Raw genomic sequence first — 24,526 nt, forward strand, 5'->3', positions numbered from 1 at the left:
GGGCTCCTATGGTCATTTCTTCCTGAACTTGGCCTTTGACACTGAGCCCCCTGCTTTGCCTCTGCCATGTTCATCCTGGCTCTCCCTGCACCCCACATTTTGAACTGCCAGCCTTTCCCCCACGTTCACTCCTCACTTGGTCCCGTCCTGTGTGACTTTTCCTCTGGAACATGCTGTTACTGATACACCTAAGGCTCATCCACTTTTCCTACAAAAGCTCTGCTGGTTCTGAAAGCCGGGGCAGGGGATGTCCTGTGTTCCCGCAGTTCCTGGTGCTTGGTAGACAGTCAACAGTTATTGAATGAGACTAAATGAGACCTGGGCAGCTCCAGTTACGGAGGGTAATGCACCCCGTTGTGGGCTGTGGTGGTGACAGGATTGGGACACTGCCTGAGGATCAGGGGTAGCCTCCTTCTCTGGTGTGCAATGCCGCTCTGTCCACTGGAGGCGCTCGCAGCACCTTTAGGTGTGGGATTAACTGGAGTCCTGGGGAGTCCTGGGGAGTTCTTGTCGTAGGGACTCCGAGAAGTGCTGGTTTGGAGATCAAGCTCCCTCCAAGCCCTAGCTGGCCCCACCCCATCTCAGACCCACAGTCACAGAAAGCAACAGGCCTCACTCTGAAATTGGCCTTTTAAAAAATCCTGTGGGTCTGCTGCCCAGCCCACTACCTCTGCCACCTTTCCGGAAAGGAGGGGCTTGGCGGGGTTTCCCACAGTCCCTAGTTTGCAATCAGGACCCAAGACTTGTAGGCAGGGCCCACCTCTCGGCTCTGCAGCTGCTGCTGTCCAATCAGAAGCAACTGCACCTGCCGAGTGTCCAATCCCGTTGGAGCCGACATCCGAATGATGTTGCGAATTGCAGGCTGGTGCAGCGCTCCAGCAGGCACCGCACCACGGAAGCGGGCGGGCGGATCTGAGCTGAGTGGCCCCCAAGCACCTTACAGCCCTCTCCAGGCAAAGCGGGGCTGGATACCCCGGAGTCCTGACACCCTCTGGCAGTTTGGAGTGTAGACAGGAGCTGGGTTGGCTATCCCTAAATCCATGGCAGACCTCCCACCCTAGGCGGAGCTGGGATCGTCACCCCAGGCCCCGGAGATGCCCCACAGTTTGGAGGACTGGCTTTGGAAGCCCACTGACAGCATGCCAGCCACGCCCGAGAGGGTTAAGAAGGGATCCAGGCTGAAGGTCAAAGTCCGGGTGTGCCCTTGAGTAACTTTGTCACTTATATTTGAGGAATCTGAAGCTGGGAGCTTTACCAAGGCCTGCCCAAACGTCCTTACAGATGTAAACAGATGTGTAAATGCTATGATGCCAGAAGGCAAATAGACAAACCCTAGCTTTAAAAACACTGTGCACACACACAAAACAAAACAAAAACAAACAACAACAACAACAACAAAAACTGCACAGGAAGGTGAGGTTGGTGGCTGGTGACGGAGAAAGGCCAGGAGGCCCCATTCAAGCCTTTCTTCTCCCCAGATTATTTTGATAATTCAAACTTAAGAAAGGTTAAAAAATTCAAAACCCCCAAGTCTTCGCCTTCCGCAGCAAGAGCTTGCACTGCCTCACTTGCACCCCCGCCTTCCCCTCCACTCCTGTCCTCTCCCATGTGATGTGCTCGCACGAAAGTACGCATACATGCAGAACTTCTAAGGGCATCTGAAGAAGCCACAGGCTGGAGTTTCACCCCATGGGTGCTTCAGCACTCGCCTCCCACTACCCTTGGTTTCACACAACCACAGAAACAAAAGGACTTAAGAGGAGGCAGCAGCACCTGGTGTTTGGACAGAGGGTCCAAATTCCCATCACTCCCTGTGTTCTAGTCCAGAATTTTAAAAAAAATCCAGGACCCAGTTAGGGACCTCATATGGCATCAGCATTCCCCTTCCCCCTCGTGTGTGTGTGTGTGTGTGTGTGTGTGTGTGTGTGTGTGTGTGTGTGTGTACGTACGTGCACTGCTGGGATGGAATTCAGGGCCTCAAGCATGCTTCCTACCACTGAGCTACTTCCTTGGGCTGACCAAGGGAAGTTTTGCTTGCTTCTCTCTCTCTCTCTCTCTCTCTCTCTCTCTCTCTCTCTCTCTCTCTCTCTCTCTCTCTCTCCCTCTCCCTCGCCCCCTTCCTTTTTCCCATGGTTCCAGTCGCTTGTCTGCTGACCACCCCTCAGGTTTGTGATTTGTCTGACACTGCCTAACCAACTTCCCCTTTCTCAAACATCCTACCAGGAAGCAGTTCTGCCCACTGTGGGCAAGGCTGGCTCTGGGCAGTATTCGCTGAGGCTCGTTTTCCTCCCATCAGCAGTCAGGAACTGTGGGGGAGTCACTAGAGGAGCTGGGTCCTCCGCAACTTCTCAGGAGGGAGTTTGCCAACCACTGTTTTCTAGAAAGGCCAAATGTGTCGCCATCTGTATTCTGTGTGCATGGTGTTCAAATGAAAAAATAACGTGAAAATGGATGCTTGGGCCTCAAGGCCAGGAAGGCCTCGGTGGTCCTGACTGAAGGTCCTTGGTTCACTACTCTAGGTCCTGGGGCAAGCCTGGGATTGGCTGGGAGATTTGGTTTGCAAGTTTTCTAGGCAAGCTGGACCTGCAGCATGGCTTTAGGTAAACACACACACACAAACACACAGAAAAACACAGACACTTGTGTGTGCGTGCACATACACACAGAAAGACAGAAAAACAGGAAGGTTTAAAAAGCCCTGGGCTGGCTCAGAGGTTAAGTGCACTATCTGCTTTTCTGGAGGTCCTGAGTTCAATTCCCAGCAACCGCATGGTGGCTCACAACCATCTATAATGTGATCTGATGCCATTTTCTGGCGGGCAGATGTACACGCAGGCAGAGCTCCGTATACATATAAGTAAATCTTTAAACAAACAAACAAACAAATGCCCTGGGCCACAGTAGACCAAGGGAAGGGAGACTACGGTTCTGTGCCTCAGTTTTTGATTTTTTTTTAAAATATAGAATGGGGGCTTGGGATAGATGACCTCACATTTTCTCTTTAAGCTTATGATAAGTGATCTTGTTATTGTGGGGGATAATGTAACCTGTGAGGGACCCTGTTTTGACTCCTTACCCCCGGGGAGGTTAAACACAGGCTCTATGGCCGCCAAGAGCTGCCCAGGGCTACTTGTCTAGACGCAAAGAAGTGAGAGTGAGTGTCGGCTTAGGGCAGGAGGTCACAGGAGAGGCCACTTCCGGAATTGAGAGGTCAGAGAGGCCCAGGATTAGCAGGTGCTCTCCTGGTTGGCTGGGGGATGCTGGACCTGGTTACCCAGATGTGCCGGCTGGCAGGGCTGGCACCTGAGGAGGCACAGGAGGAGGGGACAAGGTTGAGCCATTGATCCGAATCCCTCTGGTCTCCTCCTGGCTGTCGGCGGCAGACACTCTCTACCTTTCCCTCTAGTGAGGCTCCGTCATTTGCTGTGGCCAAAGAGGCGAGCAGAGCAGACGTCCCAATTCTAGCCATGGCCAAAGGAGACTTGCCCTCGCGTCCTTGCTGCCGCCAAGGGGTCTTGCCTGGGACACGTGTGCCGAGGCGCCTTGCTACAGGTGTGCGGGCACTGGGCCTCCAGAGTCACAGGATCCACGCACAGCCTCACACTGTCAGTGGAATAGGAAGCCGAGTGGGGCCATGCTGCCTGGGGAGGCTTGTGTGTTGTGCGGGTCACGGGACCTGAGAGCAGCCTGTGTCTGGTGTGTTTCATGGAGAGAGGCGCTGGCCACAGCTCCTCCCTGGACATGGGGCTTGCATGGCCGCTAACCTGCTCACATCATGTGTGCCCAGCTTGGCTGCACAGCCTTGCTTTCCTCATTGGCAGCCCTCTTTGTATAAAGGGTCTTCTCTTTTTTTGCTTTCTAAGAAAGAGGCTACATTTTTTTTTCTTTCTTTTGAGATAGGATCTCTCTGTGCAGCCTTGGCTGTCCTGCCTGGAACTCTCTCTGGCCTCAAACTCAGAGATCTGCCTGCCTCTGCCTCCCAAGTGCTGGGACTAAAGGCGTGCACCACCACACCTGGCTGAAGCTAGTCTTTTTTTTTTTTTTTTTTGTAAACAACTCTCTCCATGACCAGAGAGGACCAGGCTCCTCATGGTGTCTTGATGGAGCACAGGGCCTTGGGTCCTCGGGAGCTTTTCTGAGACTTCAGAGGCCTGCTCCCCGAGCCCTCCTTTGGAATACTGTCATCATGTGCTACCTACTGTCACATGGCAAATAGCCACAGCTTAAAAAAGCCAAGCCCTGGTGCTTGGGCCACATGAGGAAGAGACTTGAAAGTACAGAAAGCAGGCGGGAACACAGGAGACCGCGTTGAAGGCTGGCCCCGCCCTGCACAACATCACTTCCACCTTGACCTCTGTCATTTTAATCCCCTCCCTCACCCCCACGTTGTAGCCTAGAGACTGCACAGCCCTGTGTGTATGGTGGTGCTCAGTGCACAGGAGGCTGGTGCCAGCTGGGTGTGTTTCAGTCTGGGGCCTTTCAGGAAGCTTAGCTTGGAGTGCGACCTCACGCGTCTGTTCCCTGAGCTGGTATAATTTTGCTTACCCTGACTCCAGTGTTGGGGATCTCATCAGAGCACTAACGCACCTCCTGGGACAGTTGCCTAGCCAACTTGGAAGGGCCAGGCCCTCCCTTGAGGCCGGGTGCTGATGAGGCGCCTCATGAAGAGACAGGAAGAGGTGTAACTGCTGGAAACCACACACCAGGCTTGAGTGACACACCCTTCCTCTCTGCCGAAGAAGGGACCTGAAGGGGAGTCCACGCCTCTCCCCTGAGGCAGAGGGAGCACTCTCCCCGAGGCAGAGGGAGCACTCTCCCCGAGGTAGAGGGAGCACTCTCCCCGAGGCTGGCTCACTTGGACGTGTGGGAACAGGCAGAAGGGCCCACGCAGCCCAGCTCCCAACTGGCACCATCTGGACCCTGTTCAGATGAAGTGCAGGTGTGTGGAGAAGCTGAGGCCGAGGTCTTGGCCAGGACTTCCTGTGCCTGGCAGTTGGAGGTTCGTATCAATCATTTCCCGTCTTAGTTTTTGAGACTCTGTCTCTCATTGCGCCTGGAGCTCACTGGTCTCGCTACACTGGCTGGCCAGCGAGCCCCAGGAGTCCTCCTGTCTCCACCTCCCAGAGCCGGCATTACAAGTACAGCTTTTGACATGGGTGCTGGGGGGTCAGAACTCAGGTCCACAGGCTTGCACGGTAAGCCCTGTACCACCGGAGCCGTCTCCCATCACAAAGACACCTAAGGGCTCCTGAGGCCTTGGAGGAGGAAACAAAGGAAGCGGGAGGAGGGGGGGTTGGGGGGGGAACTGACAACCTGACACCAAACAGTGTGAGCATCACGTGCCCAGACCACAGCAGAAGCATCCGTCCCTGACCACAGAGACAAGGTCGAGCTCACTGAACGGTGCATCAGATAGTGTGGCTCACAGATGCCTCCTCAACGCCCTTTACAGGTTTCGGCTCAGCCTTCCTCGGTGCTGCATCCAAATGCCCGTTCTCACCACACAGAAAACCAACCAGGCCCTTGGAGGCAACGCACAATCAGGCAGCTGCTGAAGTGATGAAAGGCTATGGCTAACATGACATGACCACGTTCAAAACAACGTTCTCGCTCCTTCTCCTGCGTGACAGGCACCTGACAACTCACACCCATGTATCATTCATCTACAGACTGAGCCTCCCCTGTGCACAGGACAGCTTATGTCTGCTGGGTCAGCACCTGGGGGCCCCTAGGCACACCAGCCTCCCAGGGTCGCTCAGCCCTCTCAACCTGGAGGAGATCGCCCTGTGGCTGTAGCATCACGCAGGTCTTCTGAGTTTGGGATGATTCCTCCTGTCCCGCCCTCCGCCCCTTCATCCCAGCATCTTTCTCAGAACTGAAGGCAAGTCTACACAGGTTGTTGTGGATTAAAGTGCAGGGGATGGGTTGGGGAGAGCCGGGTTGCCCCTGATCCTAGCTCCCCTGGTTCTGTCACACCTCTTGTCAACTACAGTAGGTGCTCTGTAGGGCTCAGGGGAGGAGACCCCAGCGGTGCTAAGCGAGCCACAGGATCCTGGGTCAGTGCTTGTGGCTGTGGAGGTAACAGACACTTGTCTGCATCTGTGTACCCAGGTCGAAGTCCGCCCGCCCCGCTCTTCCTTCCTCCCTTCAATGCACACAAGGCATGGGGGCATCTCTTGCAAATACTGGGAAGCTCACAGTGTCCCCCTGCCCCCCCCCCCCCCCGCTTCTCCCCACTGTGGCCACGCCCTGTGCCCATATGTTGCTGTATGTGTGCTGGGTGGGGGAGGGGGAAGTGAAGGCTGAGAAAGCCTGGCAGGGGCAGGAGGAAGCCTGGGGCCCCATCGAGCTCCCTGCCAACTTTGACCTTTCCTCCTGCGGCGGTGGCATGGTGACACTTGCCTTGCAAAAGGCTGCAGGGTAGGGAAGAGCTTTGGGAAGTCTCTCACCCTAAGCTTGTACTCAGCCTGCAGGAGAACTAGGGGAGCCAGGAAGGGATGGGAGCACATCATATTCCTCACTCCTAGAGACTAGCCGAGCGGGCGCAGATGGGCAGGCTTCTCCGGGGGTCACTGTGGGCTGCTCAGCAGCTGGCACTCACACCCACCTCTGAAGGAACAGAGGCATCCTGCAGAGCCCTTGATCTCTTAGTGGTCCCTGCTTCTCACCCTGGGGATGAAAGCAGAAACCCGTGGGGTGTTGTGTCAGCCGGGCCTCTCCTCTGGACACGCCGCTGTCTGAGCAGCAGCTGGGCCTTGTGTGTGCTTGGTTGCTGTGTGTCCTGGTAGGCTGGACAGGAAGCCACATGGGGCCACAAGGTGCCTGGGGTGGGGCAGCAGGGTGTTTGTGCCAATGTTAACCCTGGATATGCAGTAGCTCCAAGGCCTGCCCAGGGAGCCAACACCGCCACGTACCAGAAAGGAAACCCGCCCTGGAAAGCACTTCCCCAAAGCACCCTGGGTACCTGCCGTGGACCGGGACGCAGAGGAGACCATGTTCCGAGCGTGCATGTGTCGGGTGGAAGGCTGAGTCACTGTCTGCTGAGCAGCACTGCCACCAAGGACCACAGGCCCAACAGGAAGTTGGTACAGCAAGCACCAGGGCCTCATGGGCCACAACTGCACACTCAGAGACTAACAAATCAGGGCCCCAAAGGGACACTAGGGCGTGGCCTCTGATGGGAGGGCCCAGACACTCCTGGGTGTGTGGACAGTGTGGCTGTCTGGGGACAGGAGCTGGGGGAAGAGGGAGCCACTGCAGGGTAGAAGACGCATACGCTGTGTTCTGGCTTCCTGTCCACTGGGCCCTCCCAGAAGGGACAGGAACCATCACTTGGGGACCTCTTTTCCAAGGTGGGAGGAGAGCAGCTCCTAGCGAGTTATGTACAAAGCAAGCCAGCTTTGTGTGAAGCCCTGTTTAGCTGTCATCTGTCTCCCCACAACCCTAGGAAAGGGTTCTGTTAATCACCTCCCTTTTCACAGAGGATGCCCCGAGGGTCCCGGAGGCTCGGTCACGTGACTGATGTCTAATCCAGGCCTGGCTGACTTCCAGCTGTGGTTCCAGGTTTCTGCCTATACTGCAAAGAACCAGGTGACTTGGCAGGCGCACACAAGGGTGTCCCGGGGGGAGCCCTGTGCTGTGGGAAGGTTTCCTGCTGCTCTCTAGTCCCTGCCACAACTGTCAGGACAGCTGCTGAGGGGTGGAACCCCAGCGTAGCTCAACCAAGCGCCCTGCAGCCAGGGGAGAGCCCAGAACTGACTCTCCATCCCAGGCCTAATCCACCTGTTATATTCAGCTTCCACAAAGCAGCGCCGCCTCGTCTTCACCCTAGGCGCCAGGCTCTGCAGTCTCCTGTGGCTCTCCCATACAGGAAGCAGGGTGCTACCAAGAGCTCCCAGGAAGGTGAACGTTTGGAGAGATTGTAGCGTTCAGAAAATGTTGCTTTCAAGTCTTTGTATTTTATCTTTTTAGCTGCTTTGTGGGTTTTTCATGAGTTCTTTTCCCACCTCTCTCCCAACAATGTCTTCTCCGGCTCAGCTCAGCTGCTCCTGGCTCAACTGTCACCGGCCACCCTCTCACTTGCTGGCTCAAGCCACTTTCACTGCCTCCTTTCTTTACTCTACGCAACCTCTTCTCTTCTTCTCTCCAGCCCTACTCAGTCTTCTTGCTTCTTGCATCATCTGTCTTCTATGACCCTGCTTTTCTGTCTCCAGGGACCTCCTCCTGCCTCCTCCTCTCTGTTTTAGCTACTAACTACGAAGCCTTGAAGTTGCTTCTCCATTCTTTCCGATGTCTTTTCCAGTTGACAGATGTGACCTTTCTGCTGATATCTCAGGGGCATAGTCACAACTGAGCTTAAGAACCCAGGCACTGGGCCTGGAGAGATGGCCCAAGAGGTGAAGAGCACTGGTTGCTCTTCCAGATGTCCTGAGTTCAATTCCCAGCAACCACATGGTGGCTCACAACCATCTATAGTGAGATCTGGTGTCCTCTTCTGGTAGGTAAGCGTACATGCAGGCAGAACATTGTATACATAAAAAAAAAAAAAAAAGAACTCCAGCACTGCATAAACTGGACATGGTGGTGCACACCTTATATCTCAGCACTCGGGAGGGAGAGGCAGGAGAGCATCAGGAGTTCAAGGCCAGCTTGGGTTATATAGTGAGTTCTAGGCTAGCCTGGGCTATATGAGACCCTGTTTCAAACAAACAAGAAAGTAACTTTGGACCAGGAAGGCAGGTGACTGGAGGCAAAGTCAGAAGGTACCAAACTTAAAATGCTATCAATAGTAAAAAAAAAAAAAAAAAGACATCCCACAGAAAGGGAGGAGATAGATACCTACTAAAGACACAGCTGACAAGAGATCAATGTCCCGGCAATATATAGAACTCTTCACCAAGCTGAATCACACGGCTAGAAAACAGGCAAAGGCCGTGAAGACACTTTGCTCCAAAGACGTACGTATTGTGACACGGACAAGATGCTGAGCAACACCCATATTTCAGGAACTGCACATCAACCCATGAGCAAGGAGCCTCATGTCTGCCAGGATGGCCACCACCAGAAATCCAGAGAGTGACAGGCAAGCAAGACTCGAGGATACGAGAGCCCCCGTTCACTGCTGTGTGTGGAAGGCATGCAGTCTCTCAGAAAACAGCCTGACGGTCCCTTAGAAAAGTGCGCGCGCGCGCGCGCGCGCGCACACACACACACACACACACACACACACACACACACACACACTGCGCATGACCCCGCAAGTCCCGCTCCCGGGATTTTTGTCCTTTGGATGATAAGTGTCTCTCATTGGCACACAGCGCGCGTGTTGGTGGTGCTGCTGAGAAAGCCTGTGGGACCCTCGGGAGGTGGCACTCTAGGGAGAGCTTTGAGGTGGTGTTAGCTCAGCCTCGCTTCCTGCTCAGTGAGGCGGCAAGGAGACCTGCCATCTTCCTGCTCCTGCCATGCACCGTGCCCCACAGCCTGCTGCGCTGCCTCCGTTACCACGAGGGGCTGTATCCCCTCAGAGCTGTGAGACAAGGGAAATCCCTTCTCCCTCAAGTTGCTCTCGTTAGGGTCCTTTATGTGGCGAGGAGAAGGCACACCGCTGCCCCAAGAACTGAAAGCAGCACCCTAACAAAGTATCCGTACATCCATGTTCACGAGAGGATCCGTGTTTGTTCACATGGAGGTGAGACGAACTGTCAGTGGGTAAGCCAGACGTGGTCCACCACAGAAAGGGAGACAAAAAACAAACAAACAAAAAACCGTGCACCTGCTACTACCTTGAGGACTGTAAGCCAGCCATAAAGGACAGTCTGAGTCCACGGGCAGGGCATACTTAGAGACGGGTGTGGGGCTGTAAGGGCAACTGGCAGGGTGCTGTTTAGTGGAGAAAGAGGCATGGAGGTGCTGTAGCACTGGCTTTGCTACAGTATGACGGTACAGACCACCATGAGCTGTGCCCGTACAGTGGCGAGCCAAACGCTATGTCCGTTACAGTGACTAAATCGGAAGCATCCTTCACTGACTCAACAAACATTTGTCTAATCACACAATCTGGAGGTGAGTCTGCGGACAAGGCCGGCCTATGACCTTACTTCCCACACTGTCCCCCATTCGGGAAGTCCTGGGACGCGGACTGCAGCTGAGTCCTGGGGTGTGCGCCTTCTGGAGAGATCTGTTCCTGATAGTAGGAGACGTTCCTGCTATGGCTGCACACTAGGTCCTGTCGTAACCTTCAGCAGCAAATGTTGAGGTATCCCAGCAGGAGATGTTGGAGTGTCCCAGCAGGAGATGTTGGGGTGTCCCAGCCGAGCCCAGCATGGGAAGTGGTGTGTAAAAGGTGAAGGGGCGTATGTTAAAGCTCCCAAGTCAGAGCCGGTTACTGAGAGAAGCCAAAGGAGAGAGACCATGGAAGAGTGCTGCTTCTTAGCTCACTCCTTCTGACTTGCTCTCCTACCTTTCTTAAGCAGCCTAGGCCTACCTGCCTAGGGAATGGCACTGCCCACAGTAGGCAGAGCCACATCCACATCAGTTAGCTGTCAAGAAAGCACCTTGCAGACACAACCACAGGCCAACAGGATAGAGACAGCTCCTCCAGTGAGGGACTTCCCAGGTTTGCCCAGCTGACAGTCAAGGTCAGCCATCTCACGCTGTCTTTGGATACTCCTTAAGGAGAAAACAGCAAATGGGCCCGATTTGATGATGTAACCCGAGTTCCTCTGGGCCAGTTCCGTGAGGGCGCACATCTGAGAACGTCTACAAACAGGAGCTCCAAGTGTGAGGTGCTGGGAGTGTTCTTAGTTCACAGAGCTCTGAGGACGTGGTTTCCCTAGCACGGTCCCTGTGCTGGTGGGAACCAACATCTCCTGCCCTGCAGGACCCTGAGCAGGACGCCCCTGAACAACAGGAATGATGACAAGGTTCCCTTCGTGTGCCCATTTCAAATGGGTGTCTCTATGCTTAGACCTGTCAGGCCCACTCAGGTCTCTCGCGACAAATGACGAGCTGGGCCCCTCTGCTGTGTGACATTCTTCCCTGCATCTGAGGACACCTGGCATCGCTCTCCCTGCCCTGTGGGCTTCTGATCCCCCCCCCACAAGCGTCTGCCACGGGCTGATCCATTTCTTTTGGACTCACACTATGTAACATGCTTTGTGTGGGCTGATGCACGGATGCATGGAACCCTTCCTGGACCTTAAGGCAGGCCAGATGATGGCGCCCGATACCCAAGGCCACTTGCCAGAGAACGCAGTGCAGGAATCCAGCCGGTGAGTTCGGGCACTTGCTCAGCCAACATTTGGTACTGCTGGTTTTTTTGTTTTCTGTTTTTTTGTTTTTTGCTTTTAACATCATCACCCAGGCCACCCTCTTTCTAAAGTGACAGTTACCCAGAGCGCAAGGCAGTATTATTTATCTGGCCAGTCAATGAAGGTGGCCCATGTCTTTTGCCTTTGGTTGGTCGGTTTTGTTTTGGTTTTTTTTTTTGGTTTTTCGAGACAGGGTCTCTCTGTGTAGCCTTGGCTGTCCTGGACTTACTTTGTAGACCAGGCTGGCCTCAAACTCACAATGATCCACCTGCCTCTGCCTTCCAAGTGCTGGGATTAAAGGTGTGCGCCACTACAGCCCGGCCTGTCTTTTGCCTTTGACATTTCTAAATGGTTGGTGAGTGGGGAGTGGGGAGAGAGAGGGAGAGAGAGAAAATGAGAATCTATCATGACTCATGAATTATATAAAATTCAAATGTGTGTCTGTAAGTGAAATTTTGTGACTACCACACTAGCTTGTCTCAGTTTGGTCTGTCATGTCAAAATACCAGGGAGGAGGTTTCTACAATGGACATTTCCTTCTCACAGGTCTCGAGGCTCCAAGGCCAAGATCAAGGTGCTCGTAGCCTCGGGCCTCCATTGAGGGCTCTTCTTGGCTCAGTGGCTGCCTGACCTCCTTTGTGCTGGGTCGTCATGAGGCAGAGTGAGCTCCAGTGGCTGCTGCTTCTTACAAAGACGCAGACTTCACCAAGGGCCTCAGCTCCTCAGGGCCCTGTTTATCTTGATCTCCAGCAAGACCCTGCCTCTTCACAGTGGGGGCGGGGCTTCACCGCATGGCTTCACGGGAGATGTACCTGTTCCTGTCGTCAGTGACTTTCACAAGTGGCGGAGCAGTGAGAGGATCCTGGACTCTCTAAACTGCACCTCAAAAACCCCATCACCAGCCTGTGTGGCGTGCCTAATACTCTGTTCACGCACTGTGAAGCATGTGAGCGCAGACCGCCGGCAAGTAAGTGGCAAGTGAGTGACTGTCCGCAGCCTCGGGGACTGTGTTGCCGCAGGCTTCAGGCGCTTCACAATCTGCTAGTTACAGAAGCAACCTGTAGATCCCTGGTCCAGAGGCTAGAAAACTGTTTTCTAGAAAGGCAGGGACTCGGGAAACGGCTCAGTCAATAAAACGTTTGCTATGCAAAGGTGAAGACCTGGATTTGGGTGTCTTGTGCGTGGGTATAACGCATGTACACCCTCATACACATATTCACAACACACACACACACACACAAAGAGAGAGAGACAGACAGATAGATAGAGGGAGACACACAGAGAGACAGACACACAGAGATAGAAAGAGACAGAGACACACAGAGGCAGAGAAAGACACACACACACACACACACAGAGACACACAGAGATAGACAGAGACGGAGAGGGAGGGGGAGGGGGAGAGAGAGAGAGAGCGAGAGAGAGAGAGAGAGAGAGAGAGAGAGAGAGAGAGAGAGAGACAGACAGACAGACAGACAGACAGACAGACAGACAGACACAGAGTGCTGTGCGTCCCCTGCAGACACCGGGACTTCTGACCTGCTTCACACACTCCCATCCCTCATTACCCCTGGCTTCTAGGCTCACATACCTGCCCTAAGTCCTGGGCCTGGCTGTGATCGCTGAGGACAGGGAGACACAGGTGTACCTCGGCCCTGTCTCCACGCACTCTTGGTCCCGGGGTTCTGCTCCTCCGGTGCAAACGGCTGAGTCTTCAGTGCTTGCTGCCTTCCCAGCCATTCTGTAGCCCCACTGTGTCTTACCCTTAGGAGGTCACAGTCTCTCCTCCCGGGAATTCGACGCACTAATCCACTTTAATATCCAGTACCAAAGGTGCACCCATTTCAGCGGTGGCGTGACAGGCAGCATGTCGCTTGTCCACAAAACCTCACTCTGGAGTGAAGGCAAACCACAGAAGGCCCATGTAATGCGGGGCCGACATCTTCTTTCTTCATGGCCCTGTCGCCTCAGAGGACAGTGGGAATATTGCCATCGTCCAAGGTTTGACACAGTTCTACCACAGCCCAGAGAAGTGACAGGCTGACAGGACATCAGCACACTGAGAAAGGGTCCCCAGAAGCGAGGTCTCTTCCCAGCCCCATCCGGTTTTTTTCCTGCACCATCCATTGTAGTTTTCTCTCTCAGATGAGGCTCTAGGGGACCCTGCTGGGACCCTGGGCATCAGTGGGGGGGTCCTCTTTGCTGTAACAGTCGATGTTGTCCGTAGGTGACTTGAGTTCTGGAGCTGGAGTACACGTTTCTCAGTATGGTAGAATTTGGGGCCGCTCACGTGACTGTCCAGCACAAAGATGCTCTTTGTGTAAGAGAAATGTAACTGCTGCAGACACCCCTAAAGCCTAGCACCAACACCTGCATACGAAACACTACACCCAACACCACCAACCACAACCTTTGTCTCCATTAGCACGCGGAATCTTCCCTAGCGAGCTGAGCCTATGAGCAAATCATTTCTGGGGCTGGAGTGGGTCGGGGTGGCTCAGTAAAATTCTTGCCATGAAGTCATGAGGACTTGAATTTGGATTCCCTAGCACCCACATAAAAAGTTGAGTGTGTTTTCATGTGCAGCAAGGGACCCTGTTTAAGAAAAATAAGGTGGACGCCAAATGAGGAAGACACTTGATATTGGCTTCTGGCCTCTACGTACATGATCACACGTGTGCTTGTAATACCCTCCCACCAGTGGATTAAACATCTGTCTCTGGCAGGAGTGGAACCTCCTGCAATACAGGGCAGAGCTCCACACAGTATCTTTTTAAAAATTAATTAATTTATTAGTATGTATACAGTACTCTGCTTGAGGAGACCAGAGGAGGGTATCAAATTACTTTATAGATGGTTGTGAGCCACCATGTGGTTGCTGGGAATTGAACTCATGACCTCTGGAAGAGCGGTCAGTTCTCTTAACCTCTGAGCCATCTCTCCAGCCTGAGCTCCACACTTTAAACTGTGTGCCAGTTTCCGGTCGCACAAAAGCAACCAAAGGCTCTATGCAGAGGAAAAATGTGGCTATGTGCCAATAAAACTTTATTTACAAAAGCAAATGCTGGTGGGCCGGATCAAATTATAATCTGTTGACATCTGATTTCAACTGTGTGTCTGTCCAAATCTACCAATCTGGGTGTGGCGGTACAGCTTTAATCCTAGCACTCTGGAGACAGAGGCAAGTGGATCTCTGTGAGTTTGAGGCCAGCCTGGTCTACACAATGAGTTCCAGAACATGTAGTTTTACATGTCTTAAAAACACAGACCAACGCCAACCAAACAATCCCCTAAACTGCCGGGTAACCCCCACTATGATGAAATTGAGGCAGATGCGTGAATCACGTTCACCGTGCTGCTCTGATCACCATGTAGCGGTGCGCTTCTATGGGGGGGCACTCTGAGTCTGGAAAGGGAACCCCCTTAGGGTCAAAGAGGAAGGGTCCTGGCTAGATGCCCCTTCATACTGCTGGCTGGCTAACTCTCTGCCCTTGCTGCTCAGCACGGTCAGGGGATGACATGACGACAGTGGCAGAGTGCCCCGCCTTGGTGTTGCTTTCACTTCGCTATCAATTTTAGTCTATCAGGGATTGCGGTTCTAATTAATCTCTTCTGGGGTGAACGCCGTGGTCTTCCCAGCCTCCCTCTGCGACACTGCTCTTCGGCAGAGGCTCAGAGCTGAGGACAGCTGGCCGTGCGATGCAGGCTGCTGCCTTTGATGCGGCACTATTTTTGGAGACTCTTTTTGCCTCATTTATTTTTGATTTGAGTTGCTCACACAAGACTGTGTGTTCTCTTTCTCTCTCTCTCTCTCTTGCACTGAGTTAAATGCGTGCAGTATTTTTAAACCCTGCTTGTGTCACCTCGTGATTAGCAGAGATTAGCCATGTACCGGGACAGTGCTGGCCAAGGTGGGGCCTCCTGGTCCAGGGGCCTTGGTTTTGGGTGATCTCACCCTTCTGAACGCTGAGGTTAGCCTCATCCTGAGGAGGAGAGGCTGGGTCTTGTGGACCAAGGCCCTGCACTGGAAGCCAGAAAGTGAGTGGCGGGGGTCCAGGGACATGCAGAAGGTGTCCTCTGAGTACCACTGTGGAAGGGCTGAGAGGTATCTCCCAAATGACGGGAGGTCCCTGTAGAGATGGATTTCTGAGCACTTGGTGACCGAGGCCTGGTTGTCACTGTCGTTAGCCACAGATGACAGCTATGGACACTGAGGTTTCAAGAGGAAAAGCTGGTCTGCCTCTGCCACTGGGCGAATAGCAGATCTGGAAATCTCTTCTGCTTCTGATCACGAAGGAGCCTGAGGCCATGTGTAAGGAGGCTGGGACAGTCCAGGTGTGAGCAGGAAGCTCGGCTCGGGTGGAGGAGTGACAGAGATGACCATGGGCTGAGGGACTTGGGGCGCTATGGCTTTAGAGAGTTGGCTGCGGCATTACAGAAGCCAAGATAGCGGGGCGGGTCCCAGGCCTTTGGAGACAAGGTCTCTGTGATGGTGGTGGCTGTGTCTAGCCTGAGAGCTTCTTGTACATCTGGGAGGAGCGTGCCAGTGTCCCTAGTTATGGTATGGAGCCTTTGCAGGTGTGATTCTTTTTGGATGTTCTTCCTTGGGGTCCCTCATCAACTGCCACCTGTCCAGAGGGACCTGGCTGTCATGTCATTTCAACATGTTTTTTGCCAAACTATGAATACTGCTCATTTGAGTGCCCACCCTGAGACTGGGAAACCCAGAGGATGACCACAGGGTGTGTCTCATTTCCTACTGAGCTCCCTCAGACTCAGGAGAGGGCCTGAAGCCCGGTCAGTGTCCAGTACATCACGGCTCAATGCGTGCAGCGTGCCATCTCATACCACAACAAATGCGCACAGTGTGCCACCTCATACCACAACCAAATGTGCACAGTGTGCCACCTCATACCACAACCAAATGTGCACAGTGTGCCACCTCATACCACAACCAAATGCACGCAGTGTGCCACCTCATACCACAACCAAATGCACGCAGTGTGCCACCTCATACCACAACCAAATGTGCGCAGTGTGCCACCTCGGACCACAACCAAATGCATGCAGGGTGTTACCTTGTTATGGACAAGTCGCTCTTTGCTTACACAGATGTCAGCATGGGGCCCAACCCAAGCAGAGCAGTGGGAGGTCATGTTCAGCTGCTCGTCCTGGAGAGACAGGGTGTCCTGCAGCGTCTGCCGTCTCCTCTGAGGTGCTTCTCATGGAGAGCAGCTGCAGAGGCTCTAGGCTCTTAGGTTCTGACTCAGCCAGATCTAGTGTTCCACACCGAGAAGATGCTGGTTCCTCAAACATGCATGTTGCACCAGGACTCTAGTGGCAATCGTGTGGGTAGTCCCACACATGTGAACACACACACACACACACACACACACACACACGTGCACACACATGCACGCACACATACCTCCACCACTACTACTGTGACAATCTCCAATACCTCTATTATTTTCACCTTTACTATCTCCACCATGACCTTCTCCACTACCTCAACCATCAACACCACCTTCCCCTCCACCATGACCCTCTCCACCATCTCAACCATCAACACCACCTTCCCCTCCACCATGACCCTCTCCACTACCTCAACCATCAACACCACCTTCCCCTCCACCGTGACCGTCTCCCTGACTCCTGTTACTATGACACCCATCTCCACCTCCACCACCTCCACCCTGACTAGCTTCACCATCTCTATAATCACCACGTCCTTCTCCATCTCCATCGCGCCTACCCCACCAACTTCTGTCTCTACCATGGCCACCTTCATCGCCTGTATCACTAAGTTCACCGCCACGGCCGTCTCCTCCACCTTTATCACCACCACCACTGTCACTACTACCTTTACCCCACAACTATTTCCACCATGATCATCCCTATTACGACCATCACCTCCACTTCTACAACTTTTATCATGGCCATCTCTACTGCTCTACCACCAACACCCACACCATCGCAATCTCTATTACGACTACGTCCACCACCTGAACCATGACCTCATCCACCGCCACCACCACCATTTCCACACCTACCGCCACCAAACCCGTCACCATCACCTCTACTCCCCCTCACCGTCTCTACTTCTACCTCCTCCACCATGGCTGTCTCCACTGTTTCTGCCCCCTCCATCTCCATCACTACCTCCACCATGCCCTCTCTACCATCACAAACCATCTCCACAGCCACGCCTATCTCTAAAATCATCACCACCTTCCCTCCTCCCATTCCCGGCACAATAATCTCCACCACCTTTACCGCCCCATGCCTACCACCATCACGTTTACCACGACTGTCTCCACTGTTTCTACTACCAACGTCACCGCCTCCTCCACGCCAACATAACAGCTCCACCACACCCACCTATCTTTACCACCACCACCATCACCACTCCTAGCTCTGATGTCTCCACTTCGACCTCCGTCATCTCTCTCTACTCTCACTGTTTCTATTTCTGCCATTTCTGTTTCGAGTCACCTTTCCCACTCCCAGTGGTCTCCAGGACACAAGTCTGCTGCTCTTGCTTCAGTCCCTGCCTTCAGAGCTAGGGCCTATAACCGTAGGTACCTGTAGCCCATGGTTCCCGTTTGGCCTCAGAGACCAGTGACTTTTTGTCAACACCAGATCTCTCCTGTTATGCCTTAATCTGACACCCCGAGTCCTGCTCTGAGACCTCCAGTGGTTTCCTAAAACCTTTAGCTCATCACTTGGAAAGCATCTACCCTCCCAGCTCTCCTCCTCCTTCCCCGCTGCACATCTGCTCGCCTCTTCTCCTGCATGCCCCTCTTAGGCACACTTGTGTACTTTTCCTCCCTCTTGTTCCCATGCCGACAGCATCCTCTGTCCTTGCTCCTGCTGCTGGGAGGGATGCTGGGAACTTTACTACTCACAGGCTGTATTACAGAGACCATCCACTGCGTCTGGATGGGCTACGCTCATTATGCCCAGTGGTTGCCCTTGGGTGGGCAGCAGCATGGAGGGGGTTTCACCTGACATTCCTAATGCTCCGTCTACTTGAATCATCAGAGAGGTATCCTGTACGACCAGGAGCTGGGGCAGGCGTTCCCGTGGCAAAGCCAGCACTCCCCAGGGCTTCCTGGCGGTCCGTCCTAGACCTCTTTGCCACTGAAATGCTAGTCCAGTCCCTCAGGACTGTGTTGCCACTGAGGCCAATCTCTACTCATCCAATGACAGGTGCAGGTGACTGTCCAGCCTGGGCACCACTGTCTTGTCTGTTCCTCTCCTCCTGACACCACAGATGACTTTCAAATAGTCTTCCAACTGTCACCTAAGGGAACTGGGGGCGGCTGGAGGTGACAGGGACAATATTCCGAGCAAAGGAGCTGAGTGCTCACCCTAGGGCTCCCCATGACCCACAAGGCGGAGGATGTCAGAACATGCCTCGTGTACCCCTGGACTCACGGGCAAGCATCTGAACAGTACATTTGATTTCCTGGTTTCCTTCTAAGGAAGGCAAGACACACTGGTTTTGGTATAGGGATAGCAAGTTTTGTTTCAGAATAGTAAAATAAAAACTAACTTTAACTAGTTGTACACGGTGGCACACACCTTTAATCCCAGGAGTAAGAGGATCTCTACAAGTTCAAGTCCAGCCTAGTCTATATAGTGAATTCTAGATCACAGCCAGGGATACAGAGTGAGATCCTATCTCAAAACAAATACACTCTGAATCAAAGGAATATGAAAACTAAGACGTGGGGCTGATACGCGCGTACACTCTGAATCATCAGATTAGAAACACCGAACTCTGAGAAACACTTGCCAGGGCCAGAGGGAGGGGGGCACCGAGGGCTGGGGAGTGCTCCCTGGTGACCACGGGCCTCATGGCCTCATTCCCAGAATTCTCAGGAGAAAGCATGTCCCTGCCAGAGTGGAACCCCAGGGCACAAAGAGAATTCCAGGCCATCTTGCAGTACTTTCTTTAAAACTAAATTTATAACCCCTTTTGTGAAAGTGTGTCAGCATTCTTCCCGTTAGAGGGAGCTGACCAAGGGCATGGAGGGAAGCCGGCAAGCCACTGGACAGCGCCAGTCCCACACGGTGTGAGGCTCTGCGAGGGGCACCTAGGCTGGGGGCGTCCCTTCTGACTTCATGCACACACACGCCGACAGGCCCATTCCACCCACTAGCCAACCTGTGTGCCGCCTCCATCTGATCTGCCCAAAGCAATGCTGGGCACCAGCCTCTCTGTGTACAGGATGGATGCTCCACTTCGGGCTGTGCCACTGTGGACGGGACTGACCACCACAGTTATCCTATCCTCAGGCCGGCTTCTCGCTGCTCAGAGGAGACAAATGACCTGCTGCGACTCCTCCCCCAAGCCCAGAGGATTAGTGGCCAGCCTCACAATGTCATCTGAGTGACCTACGGTCTCATTCCCAGAGACGCAGAAGCCCTTCGGGGCCGTTTGAGACACGGATGCGGAGTGTGGCCTGCCGCCGTGGGAAAGAGGTGGACCATTTGTGCTTCCTGGGGGCGGAATGTACCCAGGGTGCCTTTGTCTTCCTACCTGTGGGCCCACCTGGTTTCTTGCCTTAGCATCTCTTTCTGCCACTGTTCTCAGAAGGAGCAGGGCAGGACTGCCTGGGGCCTCTTTTGGTGGGGGGGGGGGCCCAAACCATAGTCAAGGGTGGGAGACATTTTCTGCCAGGTGGGCCTCCCGCAGAAGCAAGCCTTGGAGCTGACAGGGATAGACCTGTGGTGGGAACTGTGACGAGGTCCCTTTGGCTGTGCAGTTCCCGTCGCTTCTTTCCTGTGTGGCCCTCCTCATCCCTTCTGCTGTCTTGTCCTTTGGAGAATATGCGGAGACCTAGGATGGCCAGCCCTAGGGAGCAGGCTGGCCGTCACAGACCACTGGACGTAGAGTCGGCTTGCCGTCTTCCTTATAAGACCCAAGCCTTGCCTTTCCCATAAACCTTTGGGGCCTAATGACTCACCCTCCAGAATTCCTACCCCACCATGTCAGGCGAGGGGTCACTCGAGAGGCAGTGCCTCCTGGCCCCTAAACTTACTAGCTCCTTTGGGGGCAGCCATGAAAGCTTCTGTGCATGTTGGATGCTGCACCTCAGGCTACACCATTGTCACTGTTCACCCAGGCCACCCTGGGTTAGGACTTTAGAGGCCTGGCCACAGCTGCAGTTGTCCAGCCCCTCCTGGGCCTGGCCTGCAGTCTCAGAGAGTACTACCACATGCAGTGGGTGATGAGGACGCCAGGTTTAGGTGGGATAGAGAGCAGCAGAGAGACACATGGGCAATTGTCTGCAGAGTCTGGAAGCTTCTCCTGCTACTTGCCGGAGCATCCACCATACAGGGATAAGGAAAGTGCTGAGTCTCACCTCATGGCCAGATTGAGATTTTAAGTGAGCCAAAGCGGGAGGAGCCGGGTGGGGGTTGGGGAAGAAACAGAAGCCTTCCCTAGGAGAGTGTTCCAGTGCCTGAGTCAGCAAGGCCAGGGAGGGCACGCTGACTGCTCAGCACCTAGCCCTGTCCACGGGGGGTGGGTGGGATGGTGGTGGTGGTGGTGGGAACCGATGGAACAGGCTGCTGTCTGGCTGGAGGGAGGGCTTTAACTGTTACCTCAGGGTGAGAGAAGAAAAGAACCCGGCAATGCTAACTGGGAGACAGCAGACCCCGCCCCCCCCACAGGCCACTTATCCCTGCCCCCCCCCCCCACGTGTGGCTGAGGTCCCTTGCTCTCGGGAGCTCTGGATAAACCTTGGGGCCTCAGCACCTACAGTAGCTGGACAGGACGCTTGCTTGAGGAATGGGAGGTGTTGCCATCTCTCTTGAGCGCTGCTGATTTCTGCAGTAGCTGCTGGATCGGAGCCACACGTCTCTGCTCTGCGTATCCCGAGCAGTGACATTCTGGCTCCTGTGTCCAGCCAGGTGCCTGGCATGGAAGAAAGGCTAAGTGCTCTGGGCTGATCCCCAGAGCCTGGTGTCTACCTGGTGCCACCCGGAGGGCGCGACCCTAAACAGCTCTGTCAGTGTCTGGAGGCGGCCCTCAGTCACTGTCCTGAAGAAACTGGCGCGCTGATCCTGTTTCCTCCAGAGAACAGAACCAGACGACTGAGCAGACACTGGCTGGGCATCGCAGCCGGTGATCTGCCCTCAGGTGGCAGAGCCTCTAGGGTGCTCATCCCTGGGCCTTCCCTCAAATCTACAGCACGGATTTGGCCTCCCAGGAGGAAGGCAGCCTGGCTTCCTAAATGGACGGTTTATACCTTAGTGCTTGCAACCTGCTCCCACGAGATGCTGTGTCTTGTCACCTGTGCTGCCATGGCTTCCTCGCGATGGCCAGGCCTGCCCTAACCGGAGACCCTGAGCTTCAGGAATCAGGAGGGGTTGCGCCTCTCAAACACGCCAGCTGGAACAGGCAGATGAAATCCTATGATAAGTCCCCCTCTTAGTCACGGGGCGGGCATGCAGCCCTGGTGTGGGCCCCGCGGCTGTTTTTTTTTTTTTATGAGAAAAGATCCCACACAATGGCGCCTGACTCCCAAATCCCACTACTTCACCTCACTTGTTAGCCTGTAGCACTTGACGTGCAGTCCCTGACGGAGGCAAGAGAACCACCAGAGCAGGAAGCACGCCACGGAAGCCTCTTGGTGGAGCACTGAGACATGTGTGTGTGTGTGTGTGTGTGTGTGTGTGTGTGTGTGTGTGTGTGTGTGTGTGGTGGGGTGCGGGTGGGGACCAGTAGTGGGAACCTGTTGCTGTGAATGTTACTACTTTACATCCAAGCCCCTCCTGGTGCCTGTGAGCGTGACCTTATTTGGCCAAAAGGTTTGAGGAGATGTTTAGGATAAAGACCCTGAGATGAGCTCATCCTGCGCTGGTGTGGCCCTATCTGAAGTGATAAATGTCCTCACGAGAAGAGGTGACAGACACCAAATGCATGTGATGGCAGAAGCTGGGACACTGTGTCTGTCTGCAAGCCAAGGCACACTACAGATTGCAACAGCCACCAGAGCAACAGAAAAGCCTAGAAAAGACCCCTGGTCCCCAGCACCACTAAAGGGCACAGTCCTGCCCACACCTAGACTTTGGACTTCAGTCCTCCTGAAGGAAGAGAGAAGAAATACAGCTATTGTGAGCCACGCTGATTTGGTACTGATGAACATGGCTGGCTCTCGGAGCCCACCCATGCACTGATGTCTGCAATCTTGAGTAATACCAAGCTTTTCCCTACATACACCCCAATCACAGTAAAGCTTAACTGAGAAATTAGGCACATGAAGGGATTAGTAATAATAAAATAACAATTACAAAAATATACCCTACTGTTTATTTCTGATAACCCCCATTTAATATAGTCAGGCTGAGGTAACCAGGATGGCTGAGACGGAAGCCGGGGGCTGGGGGGAACCGGGGGGGCAGGGACGGCCTGACTTTTAAGCCCTTCGCCCATACTAGCAGGTTGTAAGGAGGCCGAGAGACAGCTTTCTCTGAGAAAAGACCTTACTGGGGTCTGGAGTGCTGTAACCTCAGCCTTCTACTTGGTGAGAGAGGGAGGCTGGGAATAGATAACAAACGGTTTCAGAGAGGATTACCCTCTCGGCGGAGCCACGTGACAGGAGCATGACAGATTAACTTCTTGCCCACGTAGCATCCACCAGCAATCGGGAAGCCAGCTGTGCTCCACCCTGTCCATTAAAGCCTCAATGAGTAAAAGCAGATGAGAAAGAACACGGCGGGGGTACTGTGCTCAGTATCGGGTACTGTGCTCAGTATCACTAACTAACCGGGACATACCGTGGTGAAAGTCTTGCGCGGAGACAGTGGGGAAAGCTGTTGGGAAACACGCTGAAGCCTAGACCTCCCACCCCCAGCCCTGCTCATGTGACCTTTATATTCTCGGGTGACCAGGAGACAGTGAGTTGTCCATGAATGTCCACCACAGTTGCATTTGGAGGAACATAATGTCTAAGCCGGGCATGGTGGCACACGCCTTTAATCCCAGCATTAAAGAGGCAGAAGCAGGTGGATGTCTGTGAGTTCAAGGCCAACCTCGGCTACATAGTGAATTCCAGGCTAGCGACAACTACATAGTGAGAGACCCTGTCTCAAAATATAATAAACAAACAAACAAAGGACACAATGTCTAGCGACTTTCAGGGAAACAGGTGGGAGGAGTGTGGCCATTCAAGACTGGTCCTTGTTTCATACAGTTTGTATTATGATGTGGGGTGCACATGGGAGCCTAGGTGTTTGCAGGGGCTGGAAGCAGATAGGTGAGGGTGACCACACCTATCCCTTGCTGTCGGAGGGCTGAGTGTCCACGTGTGAAGGAAAGAAAGAAAGACCTGTCCAGGGCAGGTTGAGGAGCCCCACAGTAACTTCTTGCTGGCTAGGGGCCTTCACGTCACTTATTCCCTCTTAGCATTGTGGTTCCACTGGTCCAGGAATGAGGTCATGAATGACACCTGCCTGGGGTAGCCCTGGGGGCGTCTATGCCCATAGGTGTCCAACCTAGTCGGTGGTCACAAGAGCTTGCAGACACTGGGACAGACATGGCATTGCCACCTACAAAGTCCACGCCTGAGAACCTCCAGTAGAATTATAAAACAGCAACAACAAGGATCGCCCAATGACCCTTGAAGTAAACGTGTGGTTCTCTGTTGGGCTGCACTCACAGCTCTCCTGGGCGGAATGTGGCTGCGGGCCGTCGGCTGGATGGACACCCTTGGTAGGGCCTGGAGAAGGAATCCATTAAAAAAAAAAGAGTCTATCCTTTGCTAGCTTCGACGCAGGCAAAGTCTAGGATGAGGACTTGCTTTCTCCTGGGATGCAGAGACAATCCCAACCGGGGCGGTGAACGGGTGAGGAGGACGGAAGGGTTGAGTGAGTACGTGTAAGCGTCTTAGAACGGAACCACGGCGAACTGCCGCTGCCAATCTAAACAGCTGACCATCGTACGGGAGGCAATCACTGGCACAGCCCTTGTCTCAGCTCGCAGGGTAGGTAAGCCGGGCTCCTCCTTCAGTGAGGACCAACGTCCAGCTGTGTGCCCGTCTCTACTCAGGCATGCTGAGGGCTACTTGGCCTCCTTTGCCTGTCTCCTGCCCATGAGCACTTGGCCTGGATGCCCTGCAGAGTGAGGGTCAGGGTTGCCCAGGTGAGTGTCGAGTTGTAAAATGACAAGCCATGTCCTGCCTTGATAGAGTAGTGTTGAGGCT

General features: G+C 53.9%; 1 protein-coding gene across 5 annotated transcripts in view; it reads right to left on the bottom strand.

Annotated features, from left to right (window-relative positions):
• Positions 1-24,526, bottom strand: part of KCNAB2 (potassium voltage-gated channel subfamily A regulatory beta subunit 2) — an 85,419-nt gene that overhangs the window by 51,326 nt on the left and 9,567 nt on the right. The window contains exon 1 of one of the 5 annotated variants that reach the window (XM_084786898.1): positions 6,965-7,110. The exons of the other annotated variants lie outside the window; for them this stretch is intronic. The gene's annotated coding sequence lies outside the window, so the exon portion shown is untranslated. Of the gene's footprint in view, positions 1-6,964; positions 7,111-24,526 lie in introns of those variants that run through there. 5 annotated transcript variants of the gene reach the window in all.

Source organism: Acomys minous (assembly GCF_964271855.1).
Source record: "Acomys minous genome assembly, chromosome: 6".
Lineage (NCBI taxonomy): Eukaryota > Metazoa > Chordata > Mammalia > Rodentia > Muridae > Acomys > Acomys minous.